The sequence below is a fragment of the Nannospalax galili genome, unplaced genomic scaffold, assembly GCF_000622305.1.
Source record: "Nannospalax galili isolate Female #2095 unplaced genomic scaffold, S.galili_v1.0 scaffold117, whole genome shotgun sequence".
Lineage (NCBI taxonomy): Eukaryota > Metazoa > Chordata > Mammalia > Rodentia > Spalacidae > Nannospalax > Nannospalax galili.
The window spans coordinates 3,099,805-3,117,376 of NW_008341422.1; positions in this window are offsets into that span (position 1 = coordinate 3,099,805).

Genomic DNA, 17,572 nt, shown 5'->3' on the forward strand with positions numbered 1-17,572 from the left:
TAATTGCTTTGATAAACTCTACTTCAGTCCAGTAGTTTGCTTGGAATATACTTTCACCATCTATCTGTGTGACTAAGAGGCTTCTGAGATGCTCTGCTCCTCTGGAAAGCCAGGTTTTCAGCATGAGCAGCCAAAGCCAATCACCCCAACAGCATGGCTGGCTGGGGGCCTGGGGAGGGTAGGAACTGGGGACTCCAGCTAAGCCGCAGGGGTCCCAAGCGTATTTTTTTCTTTCTTCTTCTGCTTGGGACTAGAATAGTCTGTTTCCACGTGCAGGATTTTCAGGATTCAGAGACTATTTTTCTATGCATGTATATGATTTTTGGTGCCACTGAACTGACGTCTTTGTTTTATTACAGTTTAAAAATCAATTGTGTAGTTTTGTTTGTGGGTGTGCATAAGTGTGTGTCACAGTGCTCCTGTGGAGGTCAAAAGACAACTTGCTGGAGTCAGTTCTCACTTTCCACCCTGTGGATCCTGGGAATTGAACACAGGTCCTCAGGCTTGGCAGCAAGTGCCTTTATCTGTTGAACCATCTCTCCAGCTCTGATTTATTGCACTTCTGTTTCATTCCAGGAGGAGGCAATGAGGAGAAGAAACCCACATTTTCTATTTGTCTTTTCTTTCCCTATTGGCATTTCTTCCAAAGGTAGAGGTAGAGAACAACTCCAGGCGCTTTGACAATGGGAGATTCTATATCTGTGTAGTAAATGAAGTCTTTTGGTTAATGTAGGGTTAAATGTAAAGCAGTTTGGGGCCATTTCTTAGTAACCTTGATAATTTGGTACTTCATGAAGAGGCATTGTGGGAGCTGATATTTGAACAGTATTTATGATTTGAAAAGAAGAAATGGTCTGATGGGGTGAGTGAGGGCTTTCCTGATCCCAGGAGGGGACACAGCCTCAGAAGGGCAAGAGGGCCACAGAGGGTTACCCCCTGATTGCATGGGGTGAAAAAGGAGAGAAGAGAGGAGTCTAGGCATTCATATAGAAAGGAAGGCTCTTGGTTGCTGGACTTTGGGGTTTGAATTTAAATTTATAGGCTATAGGCAGCCACATCATGTTTTTGAGACATATATATTGAGACATATATATATAATATATATATATATATATGTATGTTTGTCCATATTCACATATTGATGGTAAAGAGAACATCTTTTTAATTCATAGGATAATCTAATACATATCAAAACTTTAGCATTACTCAAACAAGAGTTGTTATGTTTTATTTTTATTATTTTTATTTTTGTATACCTGTCCGTGTGAATGTGTACATGTACCAGTACCTACAGAGGCCAGAAGAGGGTGTCAGGGTTACAAGCAGTTGTGGGCTGTCCAACACGGGTGCTGGGAACTGAACTTGGGTCCTCAATAAGAGCAGCGAGCACTTTTAACCTCTAACCCATGTCTCCAGCCCCTGAAATAAATATTCTAGAAATACTTTTTACATTATTTCCTTCATGAAACAAATTTTTCTTGAGAATCTATGTTCAGTTTCAGCATAGAAGGTGGTGTACACACCCTCCTGTTGGCACTTCTTTCCAGTATGACTGGTTCTGTGGCTGGGATGCACATTCCAGCCAACTGTAGCCAAAGGGGTAATAGATGCAGATGCAACCGGGATGAATTGGCAAGTGTGGCTAAGTTATCAGCTGTTGTATCTACAATAATTTTCCTAGATAGAAATTGACAGGGACTCAGAAGATATTATAGCAGTTTATTTTATACGACCCAGACCTTTCCCATTCTTCTTGTGTAGGTGCGTGTGAAGGCCCAGGGCTGATATCTATCCCCTCTCTATCTTAGTTTTTGAGTCAAGGTCTTTCATTGGGTCTCTCCTTGGGTTGTCCTTTGGCTTCCACAAGCAGAAACACACACACACACACACACACACACACACACACACACACACACACCATACACACACTAAATGAAGTTAATTAAATAATTAATTAACTAATTAATTAAAACAAAGGTTTAAGAATTACAGGCAGTTCCTTCTGTTGCAGTTTCCTTTGAAAAGCTGGGAGAGACAGGTCAAACCATCGCTACAGAGATACACTCAAAGCCAGGCCTCCAGTGCCATGCAACTGGGCTCCAAGTAAAAGGAGGTAAAGGGATGAGAGAGGGGACATTCTGCAGGTTTCTCTGTGGGTCTGATGTCATCCCTTGCTGGTACCTGGATGAGTTCCTTCCAGTTTGACTTGGTTTCACAGGTGCCTCTCTACACAAAGTCTTTCAACTCCTTCACAGGAACACAAATCCATCCAGGAATTGTTTCTGAATTACCTGTAGGGTTAGAATTTTCTTCCAGTTATTCTGAAGTTTGCACTACACCCTGCCATCACCATTTCCGACAAAGTACAGAAATGGAACCCAGGAGAACACAGGGCCTTTTCCAGTCAGGGGTGAGGAAAGATGATCAGAATGAGATACTTCATTATCATCTGAAAATCCAGATTAGGTGCTTCAATCCTACCCAAGGCTCAGAATTCCAGAACGTCCAGAATACATCCACCCAACCTAAGACACAGGATATCCTGGGAAAAGAATATTGATGAGGATGAATTTTGAATAAAAATTGTAAGTGAATAATAAGTGAATCCAGTAGACAGACAATACTACCCTGAAGTTGTGCCACAGAACTTGACACAGCATGATGCTAGGTGGGGGCTTCTCAAAAGAAGTCCGCCTCCGTGATATAAGAGAGCTTAAAAGGAAACATAGTGAAGTAATAAAATACTGTGAAAGTTAGATAGATTTTGAAAAACAATAATTTCAGCAAAAGAAAACACAGGACTGGGGATGTGGCATACTAGAAGAGTGTTTGCCTGGCATGGGCAAGGTCCTGGTTCAATTCATTCCTAGCACTGCAAAGGAAATACACAAATATTTCCAACATGACACAAAATAATACATTTGCTGCTTTTCATATATATGAAATTCAGTGGAAAGCTCTACCAGTGAGCTGTTTCTGCAGCCCAAGTTCTCTGTCTTGATGTGGGCTGCTGTCTATGTGAATATATTAATTTTTATAAAAGCATAATACTTTCTTGTATTTATATGAAGTGATCATTTAAAGTGCAATAGACAGAGGCTGGAGAGATGGCTCAGTGGTTAAGAGAACTGGCTGTTCTTATAGAAGACTTGGGTTCGAATTCCAGCACCCAGATGGCGCCTAACAACTGTCCGTAACTTCAGTTCTAGGGCATCCGACACCCTCTTCTGTCTCTGCAGGCACTGCATGACATGGGTGCACGTTCATACATGCAGGCAATACACTGATACATATAAAATAAAAATGCGTAAAGCAAACAAATTAAAACATAATAGACAGTCTAAACCTAGATTAGGCAAAGATGAGGGAGTTCAGAGAAAGGAGCGAGGAAATTGTCCCGAACGTAGAACGTAGGAAGACAAAGGTAAAAACACAAAGGAGATACGAAACAGAAGGTAGAATGAGATTTTCACATGACCAACTAGAGTCTCAGAAAGAAACTGCGAAATGTTCCAAATAACAGGAAAGTGAGAGTTACCTGAACGAACAAGCATATCAAGTCCTAACAGAACACATAAATCCATGCCTAACCTTATCATAGTGATAAGATGAGACAACGCCCCACAGAACACCAAAGAAAAAAGAAAATCTAAAAGCCACCAGGAAGACAAATTACTTATAAAGGAGTGACGATATGACGGACAGCAAACATCATCCGCAACATCAGGTGCTGCCTACTGGTCAAGGACCATTGCCAAGATGTTGACTAGAAAGAACGAACTTTGTTCAAAATGACTCAGAGAGGTTTTCCCACTGTGCCCTTTTGTGCTAAGTGCAACCTTCACTCATTTCTGCTACAGATTTTTACCGAGCACCTGCTGTGTGCTAACACGGAACTTCTCTGCTTTCAAAGAGCTTGGTGTTGAATTCAGGTGAGTTATAGGTGATGTAGAGGGCAAGGAAATAGTGTGTGAGCCAGAGCAGAAGCAAGCAGAGAACCATAGAATGGATGGGTACCAGCAAGGGAGGAGCAGAAGCCCAGGAGCAAAGGCCTGGCTTGCAGGCGGACTGTTGGACCCTCAGGACTCAGAGCAGTGCCTGGCACTTCGGAGGCATAGCATAAGTGCTATTAAATGAATGATTGGATGATTCATTGGGGTGACAAGAAGATGAGTATAAGGGAAAGCATGGGGGTGGGAAGCATAGTATATGTGAGGACCAGAGGACAGGATGGCCAGAGGAAGGTACATGGGGGAGGCAGGTGCGTCAGGCCCTAGACGGAGGTTTGATGTCAAGGGGCTGAATTAGACTGGATTATATTCTACTGATAGGAATTCAATGTAGGTTATATATTTGTGTGTGTGGTGTCTGTGTATGTGTGTGTGGTGTGTGTGGTGTGTGTGGTGTGTATGGTGTGTGTATATGTGTGTGTATGGTGTGTTTGGTGTGTGTGTGGTGTCTCTATGCGTGTGTGTCGTGTGTGTTGTGTGTGTGTGTGTGTGTGTTTCTTTCTCTCATATCTCAGGCCGACCTCAAACTTTCTATGTAGCTGAGGATGACTAATCTTGAACTTGTGATCTCTAACCTCCAGAGTGCTGGGATTCCAGTTGTGCACTACCATACCTGGCTGATTTCTGCACTGCTAGGATCTGAACCCAAGACCTAGTGCATGCTAGGTAATCACTCTGCCAACTGAGTCCCAGCCCTCTAGTGTTGGGCTTTAAGCAAAGAGTGATGGATGATATTTGCATTTATGAAGAGCACTTGGGCAGGAGTGTTAATATCTGTAAAGAGGGGAGGGGGGAGAGGAGAGAAGAGAAGAGAAGAGAAGAGAAGAGAAGAGAAGAGAAGAGAAGAGAAGAGAAGAGAAGAGAAGAGGAGAGAAGAGAGAAACTAACCATGCCCGAGCAAGTCCAAGAAAAATACCCATAAAATCCTGGCTGGCCAAACTGTGCAGTGAGCATTTTCCAATCAGTCCCAAGGCTTAAGGCAGAGCTGAAGTAGGAAAGGACTAACGTCTCCAGCTCCAGCTGAACATTTTGTTCGGGCTTTTCAATCTAAAAGCTTCGATGTGCCAGTCAGCACTGTTACTGCTCTGGTGTTGTTTGGCCTCCGCTGGGCCAAATCCTGTGCCTAAAATACCAATAGCCTCACCAGGGCCCAGACAAGGCTTAATAATTTTAATGAAGATGGAATTTTTGTTTCCTCTTCTTGCAAAAGCAACAAACCAGAGATGGGTGTTTGCTCATCACCCTGCCCTTTCTGAAAGGGGCAATGAGCTCACAGAGTCTGACTGAATACTGCTGTGCTCAGTGTATGCCAAGTTCAGCAACTTCTGTGTTAGCAGCTCCTGGTGGGGCTACAAAGCCCCGGGCAGCTAGGGTGATATTGAGAGTACAGTCCCTGTGTTCGCTGGGCAACCATAGTCCCAGCTCTGCTCTGTAATAGTCAGAGCCCACAGCACAAGCTACTGCCAAAGCCACACTCACAGGCCATTCTCAGTGTTCAGATGAAGTAACTTGTCAGAAGGCATGCAGGAATTTCTCCTGTAAGACTAGTCAACTGGAAGTCTGCCAGCAGTAAGGAAGAGTTAAATCTCAAGCATTTCTCTGGCATGAGCCGTCTCAGGCCGAGGAAAGGCAACGGAGACCTAAGGAATGAAAGTCTACCAGCTGGTGGAAGGGCGAAGAAGCTGCCACAGGAACAGCCTGGGGTGAGGGGAAGTAGAAAAACTATCTCCAGAGGCCGCTGTGGTCAGCTGACTCTGTTGCACACTGCACAACTCCAAGGTGTTCACACTGCTACCTTCTACCTCTGAAAGGAAAGAAAGAAACAGATGAAAAGGAACCTGGGAACTGGGGCTAGTACGGAGACACGTTTGACACTTAACAGAAGGGAACGAGCTAGGTGGTACACTTGAATGTAGACAAGCGAAGAGGAACACTGTCCCACACCTGGGAACCATTCTAGACTCAGACTAACCCAGCGCTTTCAGTCCTCAGTCTTTTATCTGCAACACACAGATCATAGCTCTGGCCTCCGAGGAATACAAAACAAAATCAAAAGGACTGAGCCCAGTGTTCCTAGTACCTACAGTAGAATAAGTGAGAGATGAGCAGACAATCAGAGGGACAAGACTGTCAGATCACACACCCAACTGAAGGATAACTGCTCTTATCGACACGTGATGGACACAGATATCACATTATTTCGCCTTTGTCACCTCAGCCCCTTGTGCAGTGCCTGTTGTGCATAGGAGTGAAGACATGGTCCAGGTAGAAAGCGAAAGAGAGGACTGGACAGAGGGAGGTGGGGAGGGACGGAAGCAGAGGAGTACATTGGTATATTTATTTTTGTATTTATTTAGACAGGGTCTCATATATCTTAGGCTGACCTTTAACTCCCTATGTACCTAAGAATGATCTTGAACTTCTGAATCTCTGCCTCTCAAGTGCTGGGATTATAGACAGGTCCACTGTGCAATACACACAAGAGACACAAGTAAAGGTCTTGTGTGTGTGTGGTGGACCTCTGGCAAGAGTGCCAGGCATGACTGCAAATGTTCACATAGTCACTAATGTGTGCTGTGCTCATTTGCAAAGCTAAGTGCCACTGTACGCATCACTATGTGAGCAAGGGGCCCTGGGACATGTGACATCAGTTCAAGGCACCTTTTCTAAGGGTCTCACAGCTCAGAGAGTTTCCTCACATCTTCTTCCTCCCAATGATGCACTGTAATAATGTGCTCACAAAGGAGAGAGGGCACTGACCTCCCCTTCCAGCAAACAAGGGCACTCGTCTTATCTTGCCTTCCTGGTAGAGAGAAGAAAAAGTTCCCTCTTTCAAACTATGGGAGAGAAAAATAAGATGCAAGCCTTCCTGATCCTCAGGAGGACCTAGCAGCATACAGCCACCTCTACCCAGTGTCCCCAGGCTTCAGGGGAGACGCAGGGAGGGTCCCAAGTACTGCTGCAGAATGTCCTGGGCTGTCTCGCTCTCTCTCAATAATTCCACCATGTGGATATGACCGAGAGAAAGCTTTCCCAGGACCCAGGAGGCAGGGCGTGATATGCTAAACTTCACTTCCACCACTGGGAATAGTAAACAGTCTAACTTCTAAATTCCAAAAGATATTACTGATACTGTTTATAATTAGTGTGCTAAATAAAACTACAGCCAGCTCCTCCCTCTCATAGGCTTAGTTCTATTATGCAGCTGGGGAGTGTGTGTGTGTGTGTGTGTATGTGTGTGTATGTGTGTGTCCATACTATATACATACATGGGGCTGGGGATATAGTTCAGTTGGTAGAATGCTTGCCCAGCATCAAGGCTCAAGGACCTGGGTTCAATTGTCTGCACTGTATAAACAGGGCATGGTGGTTCACATCTGTAATCCCAGGAGTCAGGAGGTAGATGTAGGAAGATCAGCAGTTCAAGGTCATCCTCAGCTATATAATGAGTTCAAGGCCGTCTGGGCTACATGAGACCTGCCTAAATAAATGAACTAAATAAATGAATACACACACACACACACACACACACACACACACACATATACACACATGTACACACACATGCGTTGGGCCCAACCTTTCTGAAATTTATAATAGTGCACAATGATTACAAAACACACTAGTTCTGTGAAGATGAAGAAGGCAAACAGTTTCCTTTTTCCTTTATCCTGCCTCAAACACTAGCTTTCAGGAAATGAGATGACCTTGGGAGCAGCTGAAGATGGAATCATACTGTCAATGAACCACATTTCCAGAGCTAAACTCTGAACTAGAAAATGGCTGGAGAGGCATTGATTAAACTGAGATGTTCCCTCCCATTAGTTAAGAGCATCCTTGATGGAAACACACATCTGGTCTTCATTCATGACACAAGAGAACAGCAAACCTTCCCACGGTTGAGTTGTTTGGTCCCTGGCTTCTCTTTATGTTGTGATGCTGGGGATGGAACCCAGGGCCTTGCACATGCTAAGCAAGCACTCTGCCTCTTCTGGGCTGCACCCCAGGCCCAGGACTTCTTAATGAACTATGAAATCCAAAGACTTCACTAGGTCTTCCTCTTGGCTCCATCTATCTTTTCTTTACAGTTGTTTTCAGCAGGCTTTGTGATTCGAAGCTGGAAAACAATACATGTGAGTGTTTCCCTTTGTGGGTTTTTGTGGCTCATGATAATACTGGAGAACTTCAGAGACAAATGTTGAGAGAGGCATCACTAAGGCCAGTCAGCAGCCAGTGTCCTCATGTCTTGCTTCGGAGAATCCCATGTGCACAGCAAGCACCCTACTTCATTGGGAAGGCTTTGGGGTCAAGTTCCTGACTGGGGAAGCCTTAACTTCCTGTTCATTCTACAACGGAGAAGGGTCTACAGGTAACACTTTTGCACTCACTGACAGTTACTGACACACCGGCTCAGTTACATTTTCAGTGACCTGAACAGCATAGTCCAGGAACTTGAAAGGTTTCTAGTGGTTCAAAACACAAAACTCTAGCCTCTTCTTGCCTTTGACTAAGAGAAATCTTAGAGTTCTTTGCAGGTGTGAGTGAACCATAGTACAAAAGAGGAAAAAACAGAGCCCACTAGTGAGAGAGAGATCGGCGAAATGTGGTACATCCATTCAATGAAATACTGATCAGTAATAAAACGGGGCGGGAGGGGAGTTTGGCAACTTCAATATGAAAATCTAAACTTTAGGGATGTTCAGCCAGTAAAAATACTAAAATCCTAAAGGGACAGAAATCAGAAACACTTCTGGTCCCAAGGATTTTTGGATAGTGCTAATATAATCAATAGCATATATGAATTCTAAAAATATTATGCCAAGTGAAATAAGCCAGACACAAAGGACTACATTTTCTATAGTTCAATTTAAATGAAATGGAAATAAAAGGTAAATGTAGATTTGTGGCCATCATAGGCTGGGGGGATGCTAAGGGAATGCAGTAACAAGGAATCATAGTGTGGCATGAGTGTCCAAGTAGACCGAGGAGGAAGTTATACAACTCCAAACATTTACAAAATAAATCATTGAATTGTATGCTTAAGAGGGGGTGATTTTAATGATACATAAATTGTACCTCAATCATTTATTTTAAGCCAGAATGAAAGAAGAAAACCTAATGTTTGCTGGCTCTGTGTATAAGTTGGACTTAGTCACTGAATCACACACAGAACATTAGAGCTGGCAGTAAGTCATTCCATCAGTGCAGCTCTGTACTGTGGAGGAGGGGAGGCCTGGTGGGGATCAGGGGAGACAATGGCTCAGAGCCACTTTTAACAAAGAATCAAGGGGTGATCAGAACCCAGGTCTCCCAGGTACATATGTACACTTAGCAGTTTCTTTTGATTATTTTGCTTTACATAAACACAGTGCATATTAATCATGCACACAGATGTGCCTAAATCAAAGATCCTTATGTTTTGGGAACATAACTCATACTGGATAGCCCACGATTTAGTTACTTGTGGCTTACCTTAGTGCTTCCCAATTTTATCTTCTTGTCATCTTGGTGCTTTAGATTGAAATCTCTTCCCTTTTCCTAAAGATTCATGGATGAGATTTTTAGAAGTTGACTCGCCTCTGCGAGGCTCACTGCTTCAATACATCCAACCGCAAACACCCTAATTCAGATCCAGCCTAAGGGCTTGTCATTCTAATAGAAACATGAAATAGATATCTTCATTTGCCACAAAATTAAAATGCAATCCAATTAGGCAGAATATGAAGGAACTTGTCATTGAATTACCAAAAAAAAATAATAACTCACATAGTCTAATTTAAAACATTGATAACAAAACCTTAATTAGCTTGGGATTTACTGACACAGATTTCAAATGATACAGGATTATAATGATAAAATACTCAGCTGTTTAAACAAACAAATGAGTGAATAAGAATCAACAACTTTTGGGAGACAATTCAATCATCCTGAAAGTTATTAGTGTGCTTCAAGCATTGCCCACTGATAAAAAGTAGAGATCTATACCCCTCCCCTGACCAAATGTTTATGCTGCAAATCCAGGTTCCAGTATGATGGCTCTACTGGGTGGGGCTTTAGGAAAGTAACCAGGACTAGATTAGGTCATGGACTGGAGCCTCCCCTCCCCAACCCATAATAGCCGCTCTATTCTTATAAGAGGAAGAGAGGTGCTGGGGAGATGGCTTAGTTAGTTAGGTGGTTGCCATGCAAGCACAGAGACTTGAATTTGATTCCCCAGAACATTCACACAGAAAAAAAAAAAAAAAGTGGGCGTGCTGTCACACTGTTAATTCCCAAGCTGAGGAGGCAGAAACAGGTGACTCACTTATGCTTGCTGGTCAGCCAACCTAGACTACTTGTGACTTCCAGGTCAGTGAGAGACTTTGTCTCAAAAATCAAAGTGGATAGCTGCTATGAAATGACACCAGGGGTTGACTTCTGGTCTGTGCACACATGCACATGTGCACCTGCACACACATGAACATACACACCCATAGACAAAAAAATATTAGTAAGGGGAGGAATCATCAGGTCTTTCTGTTTCCACCATGTGACTGACTGAAGCCAGGAAGAGGGTCTTTATCTGGAGCGTCACACCCCAAGCATTCAAGAACACAAGTACATACTGCATAAGCCACCCAGCCTATAGTATTTTGTTACAGCAGCTGAACTGACACAGACAACCAAATACCCTCCCTATGGGTTTGCAGATATCATTTAATTCATTCCAGTGTCCCAGGTTAGCTGATTGCACAAAACACATGATCGGGGGTCAGTTAGCCTGTGCCCTGGAGCAGGGGAAGAAAGACTTGGCTTCCCTAGTCGAGAATCTTGAAAGGGGTCACCGGCATGCAGACTCACATATGCACATACAGTCTATCTCCTGATGCTGTAGCATTGGCATCAAGTGGGAATGAAAACAAAATCGCACATTTAGCTCCACTTCCCTGTTGCAGAACCAGGTCCCAACTCTGAAAATGTACTTTGGCTTCAAGATGCCTCTTCCACAAACTGCCTCTCTCTTCAGTGATGTGTGTATGTAGGGGCCTGGCAGGTAAGTGCTCCCATCGTCCCGATGGGGGGTTCCCACAAGAAGCAGGTGTTGCCTCCTCTGGTAATGCTGGAAAACCATAACCCAACAAAGGAGGGAGAGCTTCTCTGTCCAGTTCATATGGAAGCTCAGAATTTAAATATGCCAATGCCCTCACATGTTTGAGGGATCCAAAGGGCCCAGGGACTGGAACGTTTCTGGCCAGTTTTCCCTCTTCCACTTCAGTTACCCCAAAGGACCCTTTAGCTGATACCTAAAAGTAGGAAAGAAAATTCCAGAAAGGAAGGTAGGACTTGGGCAAGAAGATTTGCTCTAAGCATTAAACTAGACTCCTGGGGGGATGGAGAAAGAAGATTCTGTTTAAAATCACAGAGGTTAGCCTTATACCCATTACAATAGAATAAAATAATGTGATTCCCCAAACTATATGACTTCTAAATGATCAAATTCCATAGATGACCTAGCTGGGTGTGGTGGTGCATGCCTTTAATCCCAGCACTCAGGAGGCAGAGGCAAGCAGATCTCTGAGATTTCAAGGCCAGCCTCATCTACATAGTGAGTTCCAGGCCAGCTGAGGCTACACTCCTGGTCCTGGAGTCTGTGAGTCTGGACTCTCTCCAATTCGTTTCCCCTAGAGAAAAAAAAAAAAAAAAAAAAAAAAAAAGAGGTCAAATTCCATAGATGACCCAATTTTCTCAAAAAAATATCCCCTCATTTTACCTAACTTGTGGAAGAAGCAAGAATTGAAGAAGTATGTCCATGTAGCCTAAAACTATACACATTTATCTTGAAATAAATAGAGGAGAAGGAAGAATAGGAAGAGGAAGAAGATGAGAAAGAAGCGGAGTGGTGGTTCACAACTGTAATTCCAGCATTTGGGAGTCTGAGGCAGGAGGACGTCCAAAAATCTGAGGCCAGCCTAGGCTACATAGTAAATTCCAAGCCAGCCTAGGCTAGAGTGAGATTCTGTCTACAAAAAAATGAATAAATGAATGAATGAATAAATAAATGAAAAAATACATTTGAACTCATTGAAAGTTTAAGCCAAACACAAGAAAAATTCTCCCTTACATTATACCACACTGACAACTCCATTTAGAGCCTTAAGAATCTTTCCTAACTCCTGGCCTCCAGGAAACTTACAGATCCTCAGTAATTCTCAAGCTGACATGGGACCCTATAAGACATAAGCCAGCCTGGCCTACTTCACCAAGAGCTGCAACTGTCTTCTGATTCCTCTGCTCCCAAGGCCTGGGCCTCAGCCTCTGTGGCTTATGGGAGAGTATCTGGGGGAGCAGTCATGCTGAGAGCTCCCCAAGGTGCTTCTCCGGTGACCAGTTGGTGAGATTTCATCTTGCGTGGGGTTAGCTTTGCTAGGCAAAGGAGGTGCTTGGCTTGGGTTGAGACTGAATTCTGTTTAGGTTTCCTCGGGGCTCAATTATAAACAGCCCAAAGAAAGGCCCTGCTGTCCTGAAGGGCACCTTTCAAGAGAAACAACAACAAAAAAAAGAACACTCGCTTAACAAAAGGGGACTGTTTGGTACCAATGTCCCAAGCAGTCCAAGTGTACAACTGGGAGGGCTTTCTGTGAGGTTGAAAAGGCAGAGGAGAAAACAACAGCAGGAAAATAATCATTGTCCCATCACCCACTGCAGACCCTCCTCCCCACAGAAGTGCCAACAGATAAAACAGAAACCCCTTTGAAGAAAGCTCCAGCCAGAGCTGAGCTTTCAGGTATTAGAAGACACTGGCCTCCCCCTGTCAGATCAAACATGCCCTTGCTCTTTCCCTGGTATCTGCCTGGTTTTTCCCCACACCATAAAAAACAGGCTTTCCCTTTAATCTCCTTACCACACTGTGGGCGAAGGCCTCTAATTTCACAGCATAGAGATAATACGAATAACTCACCTGACACAGTGGAATATCATCTGGGGGAAAACTTTTAGTCAGAGCTCACGGAAAACAATGGAGCTTTCCAGAAGGGTTCTTCCCCAAGGCTGTCCCCTCCTGGCAATTGACTGGAGTTAAAGATAAGGTCAGCCTATTAGTGCTTGGTTTGTTTGAACTGTACAGGTCCCCCTAATCACACAACACTTTCCTAGTCCCTCCTAGGGTATATACCTCACTAACTTGCAGCTAGGACTTCCAAAGGCCACTGCATATGTAAAAGACCCTTGAAAACACAGGGCTTGGGTGCTAATTCAGTTGCTAAAGTGTTTGCCAAGCATGCTCAAAGACCCAAATCACATACCTAGGATACACATGGAAAAAAAAAAAAAAAAAGAATGAAGTGTACGTGGTTGTAATCCTAGCACTGGGGATATGGAGACAGGTGAATCCCTGGGGCTTCCTGGACCAGACTAGCCCAGCCCTGTCCTCAAGCTCTAGGACAATGAGAGACCCTTTCTCAAAAAGCAAGATGGATGACACCTAAAGAATAACGGCTGAGGTTTTTCTGTGGCCTTCACACACCCACATACACGCATGCACACACGCACATACAGGCTCTTGAAAACAGCAACTGCCAATCCATGCAGCAATGAGGACCTTGGCATAATCACACCCAACATCATCACCCACCTTGCCAACTCACACTTGTGTATTTCTCTTTCTCAATCAACCATAAAAGAAAAATCCCCATTGAGTTCCCCGTGGATAGACCCATCCTTTGAAGGCCCCACACCCTTTCTCAAGCCTCACTTTCAACTTTTTCTCCCACAGAGTCATTCTCCCAGGGCAGTGCAAAGACCTCTCCAAAGCGGCTATTCATCACACTTCTCCAGCCTTGAGGCTCTGCCAAGTGCAAGGCAGATTCCCTTTAGAGACAGGATAAATCAATGCTGAGCTGTGTAGAGTCTAAGGAGGTGTGGGGAGGCAGCAACTCTTTTCTCATCAATTGGGTAAGGCGGAAAGGGATCACCATCCAAGCGGAGAAACTCAAATGTGACCCAAAGAAGCAAATACTTGAACCTGACACTGGGTTTACAAACATCCTGACTGTTTCTAAGAACATGGGGGGACTCTAGTTTTGTTTTACTGTTTTTGGTGTGTGTGTGTGTGTATGTGTGTGTGTGTGTGTGTGTGTGTGTGTGTGTGTGTGTGTATGTGTGTATGTGGGTGTGGAGGAGAGCGTGTGGAGGCCAGAGGTCTCCTCTGTCAGGTGTCCTCCTCGATCACATTCCACCTAATGTTTGAGACAGAATCTCTCTCTGAACTTGGAGCTTGATTCGAGTAGACTGGCTGGTCATCAAGCACCGTGGGTCTGCCTTTCTCCTCATCCCCGTGCTGAAGTTACAGACATGTGCTGCCACGTCTGGTTCTTTATTTGGTTACTGGTTATTTTGTTACTGAAATCAGCAACACTTTACTCACTGGGCCATCTCTCTAGACCCTGGATCTTCAGTATTTTGAAGAAACATTTCTCTCTCCCTTAATCGCTCACCCCCTTCAATTTCTCAGCCACACACATTTGGACCTGAATATTATTTTCTTACAACAAAATGACCTTGTGGTAAGATTCAAACTTTTAAGCCCCCTAGAAAAGGTGCTGCTAGAGACAGGCTTCATGTTTCTAGTATAGCCCTCAAGAGAGTCCTAGCCCTTCTTAAATATTTCTTCCCTGATGTCACTATTATACTATTATATACTTCTTGCTAAACGCACACTTCCGGCTGCCCATCAGACACTTTGCTGGCACTTCCAACTCAGCCCATCCAAAACTGAATACATGCCTTCTCCCCTGGTCATCTCACCCCACCAAACTCTCACAGCCTGTGATTCTGTCCCTCACATTGGAATTCAGCCTTAAGTCAACCTGAGAGTCCACCTCCTACCTCCTATCTCACTTAGGTCTTGGCCCTCCAGAATTACCTCAGAGGGCTGCCGACTTTGCTCTGGTTTACACTGTCAATTCTGTATCTCCACACACTTATGCCTCAGCGACTTACCAGAAAGGAACCAGGTATGTTCTGCTTGTTCAACATTTTGCTATAGGGAAGGGACCAACATGCTTAACTCAGGCCCCTGCTGACTTCCTCCAACCTTATCTCCTGTTCCACACCAACATCCTCCTCACACAGGCCAAGCGACACCTCAACCATATGACATGTACCGTCAACTTCTGCAACGTGAATTCCCTCTCACTTTTTCCCCAGAGAATCTCCCCTTTCTTCCAAAACCTAGATATATTACCCAAGTCAGTGAGCTTTCCCTAGCTCCTCAGATTGTTTTCTCCCTCTCCTCTGCACTGGATATTTTGCAAGTGGTTTCATTAGAGCACTCTACCCATTGTTTTTGAATGAATTAATGTCTTTCCTACCCACTTCCCTGAATTTCACTTTGTGCCTTCATTAAACAACTTGGAAACTGGCACACAGTCAGGGATCAATAAACACTTGATAAATCAAAGCCAAGAAACCACATGTGACATTGCTTTGAAATATCTGAAGCTCTCAGGCTGGAGAGATAGCTCAGTTGATATCTCATATAACCTGCACAAAGTCCTGGGTTCTATTCCCAGCGCTGCATCACCTGGATGTGGTGATACACATCTGTTGTCCCAGCATACAGGATGAAAGCAGGAGGATCAGAAGTTCACTGCTAGTCTTAGCTGCATAGAATTCAAGGCCAGCCTGGGTTCTACATGCTACATGATTCTGCATGTAAAACCAAATCCGAAGTTTTCCAAACTAATCTCATTCCAGTCTCATTATCAGCTGACTTATCTTCCATATGTCATCCTAAACTGTGCTCGTGTTACCGGCATCCTAAGGGTGTTCATTGGGAGCTGAAGCGCACAGCAGAGACTAACTGAAGACGACGCTGCCCTGGAGGAACTGGGGCCAATGGAAAGACGAATACCGCTGAAGCAGCAAACTGCGAATTCAATAAGGCCTGTAACTAATGATAAAGAAAACCAGAGTGTGTTTTATACTAAGAAAATAATCATGGAAAAGGCCAATTAATAAAGGAATGCTGTCAAGCGCCATGGTAATTTTCATTATAACATTTTATTAGGCACAAGATGATATTGATATTTTTTCATTGAGGATTGTAATAAATTTCTCCACTAAATATATTCTTAATCCAGATGCCAGGCATTGATGCTATCTTCCCTCCCATGTAGATTCTTGTGGAGTTTAAAAATCAACAGTGTTGATTTCAGATATAGGGAATACGCAGTTGTTCACAAAGCAAATGTGCTTTGGATATTTTGGTCATAAGAACAAGAATTCTGTATACCAAAGTTAAGTGTATTCTAAACTATATGCAATCTCCATTCTCCATACAAGGACTTGTTGAGTTTCCAGATTAGTAAGTGATGGGTTGACAGCAAACCCTAGAGTGAAAGCAGATAAGAAATTTCTAGATGCTCCTGGCCACAGTGTCCCAGAACTAGGTCTCTCAGAAGTTGAAGAGAGAGGACTTGGAGGCAGCAATCCAGGGTAAACACAGAGCAGGAATGCTTCCTGGAGATACCATCCTAGGGACTGGAAACTTCTTCACCTCCATGCACGATACCTACCAGCAAAGTCAGGCCCTGGAGACCAAGGGCCACTTCACTGAAACCTACTCACCAGGCTCTTTAACTGGCACATTCTCAACAGGGACAGCTCCTTGGATCCTGTTTCTGCTTTCAGGGTTGGGCTATGACTTAAGCCACAAAAATATGCCTCTGTCTTTGTGCCCTGCAAATTGTGGTGCCACTGATGCCATTCCTTGGGAGACAGACAGCAAAGGAAAATAACCAACACTCTTGGGTCCTATATGCTTCTCCCCCATTTCGAGAATCTTGGGGAATCAAAGCCATCGGGTATGACAAGGATGAAGAGGCTAATGCTGCTGTCACTAGCTTGGCTATAAGCGATGATCTGGCCCCACGCAGGCTGGTCAGCTCCACACAACACAGCCAAGTATTTCATACTGACGCCATTATTCTTCTCAGTCTGTTTGGCACATACGTATATATGCCTGGGCCTGTATGCATGTATACATGCACTGTTACACCTACTTGACACATATGTATGCATGCATGTGCCTGTATGCATGTATATGTACACAGCTACACTTAACACATATATATGTGCCTGTCTCTCCCCCCATATATATACACACACATACATATCCTTGATACAAGTGTGTATATGTGCCTGTATATATGTGTGTATATATATATACAACTCCTTGACATATATTTGTGCATGTGCCTGTATGTATGTGTGTATGTATATACACACACCTATACCTACTAACATATAATACAGCAATATATGTGTACATATATATATAACACTTTTTGTTCCCTGACTATATTATAGTAACAGGTTCTCCCCTCTTAGCTAGTCTATTTCTTAAATATCAGCTACTCTAAGCGTGTGTGTGTGTGTGTGTGTGTGTGTGTGTGTGTGTGAGACACTATCATCCACAAAAATTAGACAAAATAGAAGCTTCCTGGTGTAACTCACTTTACAATGGCACTCTATTATCATTACCACTGAATATTAGCTTCAGCTTCCAATGTTTGAGTGAAGAA